A 17,241-nucleotide genomic window follows, 5' to 3' on the forward strand; every position below is an offset into this window, starting at 1 on the left:
TTACGCAACTGGCGGACTGTATTTGCAGGATATCGGCAACTTAAACAATACCTAGGTACTTGTAGCAAAGCGCATTTTTTTCCTTTCGGCTTTGAAAGTTCAAAGTTTGGACGATACAATGACTACAACGTTACAACAAATCCGTTTTTGAAACATTAGTTTTGCATTTTTCCAACATTTTTCCCCGAATTTATTGCATTTTAAACTGCATACTTAGAAATCTCATCTCCTCATTATACATTTATACGTAGGTATGATGTATATACTTAGCCAGCGTATACACATCTGTTTTGCATTTTTCGACAGTTTATGGTGGGGATTGTTGCACTTCAAACTCCATTTTTAGACGACGCATCTCTTAGGGCAGGGGTCTCCAACGAGTCGAATCTTTCTAGTAATATCATTGGTCGATCGTTGTAAAAATTAATTTTACCGCTAAAGGTCGATCGCGTAATAAATAATCAGATAACGTATTGATTGCGAAATCGTATTATTAAAATATTACATTATTATAATTATTATTATTGTCACGGAGAAACAATAAATGTAAATATTCTCTGGAGCTTAGACCTTTTTTTTTTGCTCTCACAACAAATCTCCTCTTCCCGAAGACCTAAATTCTCCTGGATGTCGATCGCCCGCGGGGGCTTAAAATGTCAAACATATTAGCTCGTTTGTTCGAAAAGGTCGGCGACCCCCGCGTCTCCTGGGTCTTATACGGTAGGTGCACTATTACGCCTATATAATACAACGGTGCGTCAACAATTCACAGCCCTAAGTCGACGATATTGTAATTTTTATCGTTCTCGCAACGGTGTGTATATAGATAGGTGCCCAAGTATTTATTATGTATATACGGACCACCGCCGCGTCCGGCTCATCATTTTTGACGCGCGCGTGATATACAAGCGGCGTCACGTGCTGCAGGGGAGGTTTGGAGAGAGTGTTGATGCCCAATAATCAAAAAAAAAAAAAAAAAAAATGAAAAGTAAAAGATCGAAAAAAACGTTAATCGTTACGCTTCCATTAAATCGCAGTGAGCGCGACGCGCGTTATTATACAGCGGTACCTGGAGGCATACCTGATATTACCGCGACGGTAATAACAACATTACATCGCGTATATTATTATTAAATTATTATCAAGAGGAGCAGCGTGTCGTGGCCCGGGGTTGTTGGCACCTGGTTGTGACTTATTACGGGCGGGTACACCTATACACGTATATCGGACGGCGGCGACGACGGCGTTTAAACGCGTATACCCACCCATCGCGGCGGTGTGTGCGTATGATTTTATTTTTTTTCTTCGCCGTCCACCCTTCTCCGCCACCGCCGCCGCCGCCGCCACCGGGTGCATCGCCGAAAAATAAATAACGGCTTGCGGGTCGCGTACACGGGGATGGGTAGGCATCATCACTTATTCGATTTTTTTCCGAAGACGGTCTTTCAATAAACGAGATCGCGACGGCAGTGGTTTTCCGTGTTATATATAAAAAAAAAATAATTCGGTCGCGCGCGCGACGCAGATGGTCCCGCGCACATGTCGAACGCACGCGCTCGAAAAACAGTATATCATAATAATAATAATAATAGTAATAATAATAACGTAACGATATCGTATACCTATACCTGGGTACAGGTACAGTGATTACCGCGTCGAACGCCTCGCGATTCCGGTGACGGGGGCGGGAGTGCCGTAAATATAATATTATGTAACTACGGCGCGGTAATCGGCACACGTCCTATATATTATACCTATGCCCGAGTAATAACGATAACGATAACGATAATAATATTATTAGAATATAATACGCGGCGTAGACGAGCGCATGATATGGAGCCCGTCCGTATTATAATATGAGACCGATACATCAAATCGTGTTTTATGACGACCTGTTGTACACATATAATAATAATGTATAGAGGTATACCTCCTAACAACAACGTGATATATTATCGTCGTAATTTGTACGTTTAACGGGTAATAATAATAATAATATATGCGATTTCGACACTCGTATGAGTGGGCATGTACCAGTTGCCCCCGAAAGTACCTTTTTTTATACCAAATCCCCCCAAACTACCTAGAGAAAAAAGTACCAGTTGCCCTCAACCAAATGTACCCGTTGCCCTCACATGTTAAATATATACACAAATACAAGTAAAGCAGGGGAGGTAATAATATACAAATCACAAATCAAATATAAAATTTTAATAATTTGTTAATATAAAATAGTACAAAATCAAAATATAATAATTTGTCAACATATAAATAGTATAAAATTCAAAAGCATTATGTTTTGTTAAAATAATTACTAACCGATTTTACAAAATCTAATCTGCTAGGTAATATTTTTGTTTTTATATTTATTTCATCGGATACAATAATTGACGGATTGATTTCAAGTTCAAAGCCAGAGCATTTTTCTTTTAACATAATATTATACTAAATAACAATTCATACGTTTTCGATGATTATATCCACTCGGACGCATCTAAAATTACATGTTATGTTGACAAATTATTATAATTTTGAATTTTATATTTTATTTATGATTTGTATATTTACCTCCCCTATTTTACGAGCTATATATTGTATTGTGTATACATTAACGTGCGAGGGCACAACTGGTACATTCAATTGGGGGCAACTGGTACATTTGATTGGGGGCAACTGGTATATTTTTTAAACACCCGTATGAGTATAGGCACCCGGAGGTAGCGGTAAATTGTAATTGGCGCACGTATACAGGGTGATTCGCCGACCACTCGCACAACCCCAATTTTTTTTTTAATCCGAAGATTCTGATTTTTTAAATTTTTTTAGCGTACCTACCTATGTTTCTGTTACACCAAGCTCCCCGCGGTTGCCCGCAGATATTTTGTTTACCGTCGAGACTTTGATAGGAGATGTCGGCGCCACGTTTGCGATTTTCTGTCTCTCGGGCCCACGTGCGGGGGCCGGACTGATATGTGTAGGGGCGTCGAGATTTTCACTTCCAAGCGGTCCATTTACGTATTGACTGGCCCAAAATTATGTCCGAAATCCATAGACTCGCTAATCACGTCTTAAACACGAATTTATTCCCAAACACACTCACACGACCGGCCCACCGAGATTTTCTCGGTATAGCTCGCCGAAACCGACCCAGCCCTCCCCACTAGGATTCGCGGTAAATTCTTTAATTTTTTTATAACTTTTGAGTGATTACTGTGGAGTAAAACACCTATTACAAGATTTATAGATGATAAATGATAATAAACAATTTATAAATATAAATATGATGTTTTTGAAGGTTTGACCTATACCGGTTTTATATCTTATTATTGTTTGACTTTATTATATTGGACTTTAATAATAAAAAAAAAATGTAAGTTTAAATGGATAATTAATTATTTTGAGACGATATTTAGGCAATATTCAATGTGATTTTACTCTGAGATTACTCAAAAAAATAATCATGCATTTTGTTTATTTTGTGGACACAACTAGAGAGAGAAAACAAGCAGCCGACAATCCTGCACTTAATTTTTTGGAAATGTTGATCATTTGAAATGCCGTACCTCGTACGAGTGGTTTCTGAGTTATTAAAATGTTTGTTCTTACCTACAACTGTTGTCCTCGAAAATGGTCTGACTGTAAAAAAAAAAAATAGATGTAGTGTTTAATTAAGTGTTTATTACAATCGGAGAATCTTTTACATGATACAAAAAGGTTTAAAGATTAATATTAATGACTATAATTATCATATCAACATAAAATTGCTGTCCACCCTCTCGACCTACTATCGTGTACACGTTATTCTCAGTAGACAAACTCGAATAATTCGTGAACTTCTCGTTTGAATATCAAATTGGATACATCAACATTTAAGGGACGACTGAATGACTCTCATTTGATTCCAAGAGACTGTAAGAATACACCAAGTAGATAAGAATTTTAAAATAAGAACATTAAATATATACTCAGGCATTCCGAAAATCAAAATTTAGATAAATGTATTATTAAATGTGTAGGTATACATAGTTTGTGTGCGAGTAGTTAAATTTTGTCCCCCAAAAAGGGTTACATTAATAGATATGGGTTCTATGGGGACCAGGGAAATTTTAAAAAAATATGCAAAGTTAAGTTAAGTTAGAAAATTGAAATTAAATCAACTTTTTAACTCGTTAATGCCCAGCCTGTTAGTGGTGAAAATATACTCGGGCCGCAAATTTACATAAAACATTTAAAATGAGACGCCATTTACAGCTACCAAGTAAACAAAACGGGGGTCCATACTAATGTGACCAGACATCGTACATTGGGGGGGGGGGGTCTGTGTCCCCCTTTTGTCACACATTCTTACAATTTTAATTAAATTAATATTTTTAATTTCACTTTTCAGTGTGTCCACTATATTGAGGCATTCAATAATACAATACTATAACTTCCTATCATAAGTATACATACACACCTAGTAGGTATTCAAACGCAATTTTACACTATTTATAAATATTAATTTTGTATACAAAGAAAACGAACAGCGGCAGTAATTAAGAAGCAAGCGTTTTATTATTTTATTCAATATACATATAGGTATTAATTTGTAACCATCGAAAACTTTTTTAAAGCGTCTGCCTTTTGGGTAGGACGATTATTATGGCCACGTTAGGCTTTAAGCCACTCATGGCTTTAATCACGCTGTACACAATGTCGAGCACACAGCCGACCAAAATATTATACTCTGGCACGTTTATTACGTACCGCCTACCTACTTATCGTGCACCATACTTATGTTTTGAGAGTGTGAATTCAAATTACGAGTAAAAACTCCGAAAAAATCCGTGTCCGTCGGCGATAAAGCCCGGTGGATTTTCCTCGACCCGAGCAGGCGGACGCGAGGAGTGTAGTAGTACGAAACGCATCACGTGTTACCTGCCTTTAGGTACGCCTCCCCCCACAAGGTGTTACGCTCTCTTATTATTGTTTATTTATCGCTTTTTTTTTTTTTTTCGTCAAGTACGTATACCCAACTGCTATCGTAATTGAAAAACCGTCCGCAGTAACAGACCTGGAGGAAATTCCGACGTTTTCGACATCAAAGTCAGAACGCGGACGAGATACGACGATGGCGAGGGTTCGATGTCAACCAGACGAACACCGCATATGAATGTAGCAGATTTTTTTTCTATCCCCAAAAACGATACCCAATACGACCTCTGCACCCCCCCCCCCCCTTCGTCGCGGTAAGTGAATTAAACAAGACTTATGTTTGAGAGCCAGATTTTCATGCGAATCCATATTGTGCTCTACAATATTGACGTAGAACTATTTTCATTCGAGTTGTTGACGTCTAGTATAATGTGTAGATTCTGCGGTAACATTGATTGTTTAGCATATACAGTCGACTCTCGGTAACTCGAAGTTCAAGGAGGAAAAAAAAATTCGACTTCCTAAAAATTTCGAGTTATCAAAAACTTTTAAAAAGTATATTTATTTTTAAATTAAGTATTATACATTAAAGAAATAAAAAAAATATTTTCTTACATTCCGACTTACATATTATCATTTTTAAAAAATTGGTGTAAAGTTAATAGTTTTTGTGTATTTAAAACATTATTCTCAATTCTATTTTCTAAAGTACCTAGTGGTTTAAATAAATCTTCCATACCTTCATTGCCTTCAATATATTTACGTAATGTTTCTAATACAAGTTTCGCTTCTTTATTTGTAATGGTGGATTGTATTTGTTGGTCTTCAATTTCTTCTTCGTTATCTTCGTCCAATATATCGGAGATAATATAGATAATAAGTATTTGCATATTTGAGTAAAAATGACTACAAATTTCGTGTTTCTATATAATATTGAACACGTCTCGCTTTTTCCTGTAAACAGTCGATGGTTTTTTTTTTTTTTTTGATTTTTTATGGCAAGTGCGCTGCATGCATGAAAGTTCATTTGAGCACTAATGATCGGTGTAATTTATTGCCGTAGCCGATTTTTATCGACAGACAATATCAATTCTGCGTATTATTTTTGATATATTTTACAGTACAAATACACGCAGACCGTGGTCAGTGTATCTCAATTTTCAATTAGTCAGTGACGGCATTTCGCTGCAGGTGTCATTTATCTATCGCAGTTTTTCTGTTCGTATAAAATAATATTTCGTCTATTTTAGTGTCGAATGCTCACCAAGCAAATGCCAAAGGTAAAGAAAGGTCATTGTGACCTGACAGGTTACCCGCGAAAGCGTCTTTCTTACTGATGGAACTGTATTATTTTGTATACATTTTGTGAAACCAACGTATAGTGTGACGGAAAATCACTGATTACTCGACATTTAGGGATTTCAAAACACATGGCAAATAGTAAGTTGAATCAAATGAAGAGTGTTAGTCAACAGTTATAATATAGTTGTTGTACGATGAGTTTCTTTTTCAGCCACAAGGAATCTATTTTACTGGTTAAATATATGTTCCCAGATGACTTTATCGATTAATAGCTATTAAATCGTAGTTACGATAGTAAATTTTTAGAATACCAGTCGTTTAAAGTTTTCTTGTTTTACAAAATAATTGGAATTTAAATATAAGACTTGTAACAGAAACTGAGAATCTGAAATAGTAACACATGATTAATAATAATTAATTGAATGATCTACATAGTACGTCATACCTACTGACGGATAACAGCTGTTAGGTTTAAACACAGAACGATATAACCTCCGAACAATTATAATCGTTGACTTAAATCGCCGGACAGAAGTATATAGCGTGAGTATACATCGCATGACATTAAACAAATTCGTCAAACGCATTGTGCTAAATTGCACAAACTGCACGTTGCAGTTTATTGTACGGACTCTCTGAAACTCAAACAGCCCTCGAAACTGCAGCAGTCTTACGAAAAAAAAAGGTCAAAATGAACAATAATAGTGGTGCAGGAACAATGCAGGCAGGTATAGGTCAGAAATATTTGTCTGGTAATTAAAACAGTCGGACGAACGGCGATAACAATGGTAATTAGCTTCATTTTTTATTCTGTAACATCAGCTGTGATTCGGGTCGGTGATATGCACGACAACTCATTTTTCTCTTGTAGGTATTCGACGGACGCGTGTTTTTTTTTTCATTTTTATTAAACGAGCAAATATTTAAAAAATGTTTTTTATCTCCGACAACGGACTGTGCAACCAGACATCAAAGGAGAATAATGTTATTGCCCCGCCGTGCGTGAAACAGTTTGTTCACCATTATATTTCGTAGTTTTAAAAAGGGTAATAGTGTTATTGGAACTACTCAGTGTTTTAGGGGGGGAAATCATAAGTTGTATAATATATATAGGTACACGAAGTTATAACAACAACAAAACAATAAAAATAATAATAAAAAACTCGAGATCCACCAATTAAAATATAGGTAATATACATTTTGAACAAACTGCATCGTTTGGGTGCCGATAAACTTATATATGTACAAAAAAATCAACCGGTTTTTATATTCATAATGTATAATATCATGTTGTTTACTTAGCGAAACATTTTTTTCTTACATTATCGCACGTAAAAACGTTTAATCGTAATCTTTAACTTTACTGTCATATTATTAAACTCTTTGCATAGTGTTAGAGTGTTACGCTTAAAAATAATGCTTAGATTTTCAACTTCAGTCTTTTTTTCCAAGATAAGAGAGTAAATCCATGATATATTTTATATGGGCGTCTGAAGTTAGAATTTAGACGAGATTCGTATAAATCTCAAAGATTTGCAAATAATTTTGAGTTAGAAGTATTCATAAAAAAATTTAATTTTTTTTTTTATCTAAGATTGGAAAATGTAAAACAAGTTTTTTCACGAGTTTGTCTAAATTTATAAATTAAAATAAATAATAACTATAAGGTACTTAGTTTAAAAACGTTTGGAAAAGATATACTATTATATTTTATCCTCACATTTTCAAATTCAATATTTTCGACAAAAATCAATTTAATTTACTATAGTACTAATTGCTAATCAGAGACGGATCTAGGGGGGAGCTAGAGGCCCAGCCCCCCTTCCCCCAGACATTTTATTTCCCTATTTTTTTAAAATAATTCTACAGATTCTTAAGATATTACTATACTTCAAATTACATACATGTCTGATAATATAATTTATTATTACACATATCATTGTGAGGTGCAAAAACTAAGATAGTATTGACTTGGTTCATGGTGGACAGTGATCCAATATTGTAATTTTACATTGATAAAAAGTTGTACCCCCCCCCCCCTTATATCTTTGCTCTGGATCCGTGCCTGTTGCTCATAGTAAAACGAATTAATTTAATCACAACATAATATCATAAAATGTAGTAGGTACATACNAGTATTGACTTGGTTCATGGTGGACAGTGATCCAATATTGTAATTTTACATTGATAAAAAGTTGTCCCCCCCCCCTATATCTTTACTCTGGATCCGTGCCTGTTTCTCATAGTAAAACGAATTAATTTAATCACAACATAATATCATAAAATGTAGTAGGTACATACTTAGTAATATTATATGCTGACAGACCGTCTTTACTGATTCGTTTTCCGTATATGCATTGACACCGAAAGTATAACAAAGCGTTACCCACTTACCCGCTTATTTTTCTTTAGTTTAATTGTGTCATAAATTACAAAAGTAATTAGCTTAAATAAATATTTACATTTTCACATTATAAAACACTGTACTTTTCAGGATAAAAAATTATGTTGAGGTGGTTTACCAGCAATGGACTAGCAATTGCTTCATATTAATTGTCCTGAATGTGAAATTAATTTGTGGTTCCATTGAAGTTTGATCAGTAGACGATGATGTGCTTATTAAATTATATAATTAATTTTTTTTTCTAATTAGATCTATGTTTTGTGGCCAGAGTTCAACGGGGCTAGTGTTTGATTTATCATAATTTATTTTTAGTAGTTGTGTGCCATTCTGTGTTCCCAGATTTGTGGAGTATTTGTTAATATTTCTTCCTAACCTAACCTAAAAACGAAGCAAAACTAAGTAAGTACTATCATTGTTTGGATTGAGAATTGAATTTCCATTTGCTTTATCTGCCCCCTCGCTTCTTTAGAAGTAGAAATGTCCTAGCGACCACATACATTTTAAATAGGTATTTATTTGATTTTGAAAGAGAGTTAATAATTTTTTAGAGCAAACGGTCCTATTAGTATTTTTGATTGCAGATTAGACGAGGCACTACTTCTGGTTTTTATTTTTTATTTTTTTATTGATCCGAAGCCCGGAAACTATGGCCATTAGCTATTTGTAGGAGCAAACGGTTGATTTAAAACACGTATTTGTTTGTGGGGCAAGGATGTATTGCTAAAAACCCGAGTGATCACCCATCCGAGTGCTAGCAACGACGGCCGGTACTGGCTCAGAGCGTTGCCGCAGATTGAGAGTAAATTTGCTGGTTCATTAATATTGTAAATACCACATTTTTAACTATGCAATTATATTTAGTACTTAATATGGTTTAGTCGTCTCGGAAAACAATAAATAAAGATTGGGCGGATTACTCATTCGAAATAAAATGTAGAATTGAAACAGCTAGAGGAGCATTTGTTCTTATTGGCATGATCGTCTTTGGTTATAGGTTTGGTATCCTGTGTTTCCATCTTCATTTCCTAGGAATATTATTATAGTTATAACACTGTGGTGTTATATAAATTTAATTTATAAAAATGTACCTATCTCGTCATTAAAAAAGAGTAAAATACTTCAAAACTGCAATAATAATAAAAAAATACAAAAAAAAAAATTTTTTTTCCAATAATGTTGTTTTCCAAGGACTTTGAGTTATGTAAAATAAACATTTTCAACAACGTTATTTTTTTCTGAAACATGAATGAATCACTCGGTACTTTATTATGTGGCCACAATAAGCATGCGTGTAACCGAGATTTTCAATCATACCACCTCACGCGTGGGCACAGACTAATAATATCACAACACTTCGTGCAGTTTTACAATAACCGTGTATCTAATTGATGGCTTATCCCGGAATTTTTCATTACCTAAGGGATCTCAGCCGAAATATTCCCGTAAAAAAATATTATGATCTCGCGGGGTATTCGTGTAATAATTCTATGTGCTAAAAAATTCATATTTCGATTTCAACGCGATCGTAATAAATCGTCCGCTTCCCTCCTAAACGTCGACACAACTACAGTGCACACAACAAACAGGTGTATCGTAGGTATGTATTGCCTAAAGTTATACTACATAGCTGCAGGTATCTGAATTTTAAATATATCACTCTAAACGATTTCGTTTAATAATGCGTACAAGAAAAAAACTTAATTTAAATAAATGTTACTACAATCAAAAGTTTTCTAACGACTAGATTTACAAAATATTGGCTAAACGTGTAGACCATTTCAAAAAAAAAAAAAATTAAATCACATTTTTATTTAAAAGCGGGGAAGTGGATGTCGCTCTGTTGTTTTTTAGGTATATATAGACGGTCGCTAAATGATGTACGTTGCACTAGCTCGACCCATTCTGAAAATCTTTTCTTTTTTTTTTGCCTAAATATATAGCACGTAACTAGCATGAGTTTGCAAAACTAACGTAAAAACTTGTATGAAATTTGTTTTACCACAAAACTAAAAAATCAAAATGCCAGGCTATATATAGTGCAACGCACGAACAGTTTCGCCAGCAAAGTCCATTGATTTTTTAGTTTTATGGTAAAACAAATATCACGCAAATGAATATCAATTCAAATTTTGGTTTTGCGAAATTCATACTAATTGCGTGCTTAATATTTGTACATACAAAAAAATTGATTTTCAGAATGGGGCTTGCTGGTGCATCGTAAGTGCTGTAATGGATGGAATCAAATTTGAATTCAAAGATATATTATTTTATAATGTTAATGTTTTGTATGTTTTTCCGGTCGCTTTTGAAAACTATAAGGAATTTTTTACTCTTGACTCCCCCTCCCCCACAGGTACCAACAAGATTCACCAGAAAATATGCTGTTGAATAAAATTGAAGCACTTTTACTGTCCCAAAACCTGATGATGGACACAAAAATAATAAAACATAGGTACATCATTGTAAAATCAATACATTCATCGCTCCGCTCAGAATCTAAAATACAAAATAAAATGTTACATTGCATAGGTTAACGTACGTGAAAAAAATTTTAAAAAAAGTTGTTCCATTATCACGTCTTCCTATTACAGCCTGTATTATATTATGATCAGCCTAATTGTTTGTAAAAATGCAGTTTTCTAGTTTTTAATTGAGTACATTAAACATCATCTGACATATTTTGTTGGTGGATTTCGTTTCTTATAATAAATATATTATACATATTCAGTTTTTCACACATAAGCTCAATTGATGGTTGAACTTTTAAACTTTTGATAACATGAAATATTTGAGCAACGACCAGAGAGTCATTAACTTTTTAATTCATTTTAGGAATCAATATTGGAAATAATGTAAAGGTTATTTCAATACATTAATTCCGTATGATAAAAGTACAATATTCAATAAATTCAAGGTATAACAGCCGTACAAGCTATAGATAAAACTATTCCAATGAATTGCATTTTTTTTTTGTTACCTTAAATCGGTGTGTACTAGTTGCGGTCATAATCAAAAATTACATACTAGTTGCGGTCACCCCTCAAAAAGGTTACATACTAGTTGCGGTCATCCATCAAAAAGGTTACATACTAGTTGCGGTCATTCAAATAATAATAACTAAGTATACTAAATAATATAATAAAATATAGTTTATATGATGATTAAATATGAANTTTTTAATTTTAATTATCGCAATCAATCAAAATTTGAAGTTGCACGATATAATTATTAATGTCATATTTCAAAAAAAAAAAAACTACTAAGAATTCACTTTTTAAACAGTTCTTACCTATTTCCTACATTACGATGTATTTGACTCGCTCACGAATTTGGTACGAGTCATTGTAACTCTTGATTATTAAATTTTAAGTCTGGAATTTCAATGCACTACGCATTGTTCTCAGAATTTAGCTACGCAATGCTCGTTTAATAACATATGAGTTTAATGTATTTAAGAACCAGAATAATAAGTTTTTAGACAATTAAAAAAAAATTTGAATTTGAAATTATATCTGATGATTTGTACACGTTTTTACATGATTTTTACATAAAATTAACAAATTATAACTATGTTCGGGTAAAAAAATATATTACGATCTAAACATATAAAGAAAAAAAATATGAAAATACGAAAATATAATTGTATTTCAAGATTATAGAAGTCCAAAACGATCAGTTCTATCTGCAAAACAGTTCCTTAAAATATATAATATTATCGTCTGTATATATCTACGAAATTTATATCGAAATGATTAAAAATAAAAAAATTAATTTTCTTTATTTCTTAGCGCATTACTCATAATTATAAACCTTTAGGGCATAAAAGCAATTTAATTATTGGATTTTTTTTTATTCTAAAGGCATACAACCTCATCCCCAATTACTTTTTTAGTTTTATAATATAATTTAGTAACAATATTATTTTATTATAACTTAAAATACACAGCAGTTAAATAGACATGTTCTTAATATTCTTAAACGTTTTATCGATAGGTATTAGTACACTTACTGGAGTTACAGATTTTATGAGTATAGAAATTGCGGACAATTTTGTAGAAACATGTTCAAAATCTCATTCAGCGGAAAATGCTAATAAGCTGTCACGTAGCCATGGTTTTTCTTAGAAACGGTATTTTAATTTGATATTTAATCATCACTCGGGGTGGATTAAAATTATACACACACTCCATCGTAGCTAGTACGACGGTTAATTAAAAAATCTTCATAATACTAATAATATAAATTAACATAAAATAGTACCTCAGGACAGTATATATTATATTTGCTTAGACATCTGAAATAAAATAATATTTTTAATATAATATTCTATTTGTATAAACCCTCGTCGTCTGCAGAAGTTGTTACACCGCAGGTATATCAAATTGTAAAAAAAAAATTATTTTCTAGATAATTCACAGTAAAAAATTGGTGGTTCTCATTTGAAAACCAGAAGTTTGTATCACCACAGGACACGTCTGTAGCAGTTAAGTCCCTAAGCAGTACAAACAAGCTCAAGGAGTTATCTTAAACAATTACAAAAACCAGAATTTGAATAAATAAATTAACGAAAGACAAAATCCAAATTTTTAAGTAAATGTACTATAGTATATATGGCAACTCCGGCGATATTTTTAATACTCGAGGAGTGTTCTGTACATTTACTAACTTTCTCTTTTTTAAGATAAAAGTAGTAATTAAAGTTTTGTCAGGAATGATAGATTAGCTGTTTGAAGGCGATTATGAAATGCTGCTCGGATCAAGCAGTCGATTATTAGGCGTATTTTCGTGCGGGGGGCAATTTATGTTTAAATGGGACGCAGGAACTCTCTCTAAGCACCCTTTAATTCGTAATTCGATCGACGAATAGTCAGATTGAATCTATTTTTAGTCATTGTGAATTTTTTTTTAAGCACTTTCATATCATTAGAACACGTATTTTCATAACCGAGAAGCACGTTCAAGTTTTCAACTGGCTAGTAATTAGATCAACATTTTCAAAAAAATAACCACTCACAAATTATTTACAGTAAACGAATGTGTGGAGGGTTCATTTGAATAGCAAAAGTCTGCATCACCGCGGGACACCCCTCCTCAAGTAGTACGAAATATCTCGAGAATTTGGGAAGTGGTCTTCAATAAGATGACGGTAGGTTTATTTAAAAATTCCGAAATTCAAGGTTTTTAACAAACAAACGAAAACATGGGAACGAGCGTGCTTGGCTACACTGTATATTATAATATTATACCGAAATAAATTGGAACGGACCGAGTTTACTCTCGAGGAGAGTTCGTTCTTTCCATAATAATAAAAATAATAACGCAAACAGACAGACGGTCGTTACGACGCTGCGCTGCGGCGCAGATTCCTCGTTAAATCGTTTTTATTGCGCAATTTTCGCGCCGCGGCGTTTAATATCCGAACCGCCGAAAACATCCTGGGGCGGCCAGGGTCCTGGTGAAATAAATATAATATATTAAAAAAAAAAAAACCATCTCGCCAATCCATCGTCCCGGATCGCGACAAACCGTACAATATACAAACAAATCGAACGTCACGTCTCATTACAGCGTTGCGGAGCGACAATATTATTTTCAACATATTTTATTAATTTATTATATTTTACTATCGTCGTTTATTGACACGGGTATAATATTGTACGACGGACGTGGCGCGGAGATATCGTTTTTGGTTTTGTCACAGCAACAATAATTTCGCACGGTGATTTTTCCAGAACTTGAAATGAATTTTGACTTTGATTTATATTTCACTTGTACATAATATATGTATTTGTTTTTCGATTCTGAGCGTAGCGAATGAACGTATTGATTTTACAATGATTTTTGTTTTTTTTTTCTGAACGTTCGGGTATAGGCAAAAATGCTCCTAATCGCGATATCAGCATAGTTTCTGATGGAAAAGTGAATTCGATTCGATACCTCCGAGAGATGAAAATCGAAAAAAATTGTAATTTTTATGCAAAACCAATTTTTGAAAAAACCGATTTTAATTTTTTTCCCAAAACTCAAAATTCAATAATCTTAATCACTTTATATTTTCAATAAATATTTGTATTGACATTTTCTGTATTGTGGTAAAATTTTCGAAATATTTTGATTCTTTTGAGCTAATTTAAAATAATTTAATTGTAATTCGCTAAATTAATAACACTCGGAATGTTCACCAAATGGTAAAATGTGCATTCGAATTCAAATGAAAATTTCGCTATTTAACAAATGAGAACAAAAGTTTTAACTAAGCAAAAGGCCAGTCGAATGTCGATTCGGACTGTTTATTTATTATTACTTTCACGTGAACAACATTAAAGACTGAGAGAACATTAAAAACTATTAAAATCGATTGCAGTACCTATTGCACTAAAAAAATACAGAAAATTGTTCTTGAATTGAAAATCTAAAATGTACACTAAAAAATAACAATGTTGCGTTATAGATGTTTTAAATTCATTGTTATTAATTTATTATAATATTTTTTCATTACTTTACATTATGTAGGTACACTTACACTGTACACTTCAAATAAATATTAAATTAAAAATCATCTCGTATTTATTTTAATCTTTAAATCTTTAATCATAAAAAAGTATTTAAATTCTTCTTAAAATAAAAAAAACATTTTACATTTTATTTTAACAATCAAAAATGCTGCCCTGGACAGATCATGTTTGGTGTGAAGATGTGTACACTGTACACTTATTCTAGTGTAATATAGTAATGAGACGGCCGACGGGCTAATATTCGAATAATAATAATTTTAATACAACCCCGTGGTGGGTGTTATTATTCTTTACACATAATTATAATTCGTCTGAGCACGCATATTATAATATACAAGGTGTAACAGAAAGGCTTGACGGATGAAATAACTTTTGTGCCAATAAATATTTAGACGTTTTTTTTTTTATTTTAACGAAGGAAGTCAACAATTTTAAATTGAATTAAATATTTTCATAAAAATGTAATACCTTAAATAATCTTTTTGGGATTCCTAGAAATGAGTTTATTTCTGAAATAATTTACCATTGTTTCCGTGATTTTTGTCGTACGCGTTTAACTAATATAATATCACTTTGTTATTTTTATCTGTCGGGTATTTCTGTTACACCCTGTATGCACATGCATGCGAGTATTTACAAATTATTTTTTTTAAGTATCGAGAGTTACAATAATATGCTAAATATTATCGTATAGGTACATAAGCTTTTCACCGCCTAAATGTTGTTTTATAAGCACATGTATCATTAGATATATTGTTCAGGGGCATGGCCGGTTTCCGCCAAAAATACACCTTTCTCTTTTCCGCAGAGTCAATTTTCCACCAAATTATAAATTGGCGCTGATTCCGCCGCCCCCCCCCCCCAACCGCCATACGTTTCACTCTTCCGCCGTATCTTACAACTTTTATAATTTTGTTTTGCAGTCCGTGTACATCTACAGTATATATACCTGTACAACAGGGATAGCGAAACTTTTTTGTGAATAAGTTCTACTGAGAATATTGTTTTCCCTAGACTCCCGAAAAAATAATAACATCAAAACGCAAAGTTATATGAAAATGAGTGAATCACATTCATTTGTTAGTATGACGCTTTGCTCATAAACATAAATATCAGGTACCTGTCATACATAGATCAAAAAAAAAAAAAAAAACCGAAAACCTAATTTAATAGTTTTTCTTATTTTTTTCATCTATTTATATTAGTCTGATTTATAAATTGTTCACCCCTCTAATAGAGCTACACTGTCCTAAACTAGTTAGGCTTTGTATGTATACCTAGCCAAATACAATTCGGTACTTGCCTATATATACTCAACAAAACATTTAAACTCGAAACAGATTCGTACCGAAACCAGCATCGTGCCACTAGAAAAGTATGCAAAGTGATTTTGTAAATATTAAAAAACGTTGGACGCATTATAAATATTATAATCGTATAACACTTTGTTCAATAATAAATTATTGGCCCGCAACACAGCGTTCAAGTAAACGTTTTCATATTATAACAGTTCGGCACAACTGCGGGTAAATTTTTGGCGAGTAAAGCCCCACGAAACATACCGGGTAAGCGGTTACACATGATATATGAAAGTTTAGACAGCGAAAAAAAATCCATCGTATACGTAACTTAACACGTCGGGATAAAACTAAATTTACTTAACTAATATTACTCTCCGTGCTTGTATACAACAAGTGTGTCTGACATGATAAAAAGTGTCTGTTATATAATATTTTAGTTTTTGAAGATTTCGTGAAACACGAAACTGTCTAAAATTAGTTGTTCACGTTTTGCTCGTGCTTATAATCATCGCAATAAAAGTAAGTACATACAACACACGACGATAAGCCTTTGCACAAAAAAAAAAAAATCATTTAGGCACAAGACATCGATTTTTACCTATCACTGGATAATTAATATAGTGTACAGTCGGCAGGTCGAAGGTTCAGTACACTCGTAATTTACAGCAGGTCGGAGGTTAATAATATATTTTACCGGTTTGTTCGTCGTGTTGCGACCACATTGCATATCACATTCGCATTTTCAAAACATTTTTAAAAAAATCTTTCAACTCGCATGTATATTTCGTGCAGAGGCGGTTGTGGG

This window comes from Myzus persicae, unplaced genomic scaffold, assembly GCF_001856785.1.
Source record: "Myzus persicae strain clone G006 unplaced genomic scaffold, MPER_G0061.0, whole genome shotgun sequence".
In the NCBI taxonomy this organism is placed as follows: domain Eukaryota; kingdom Metazoa; phylum Arthropoda; class Insecta; order Hemiptera; family Aphididae; genus Myzus; species Myzus persicae.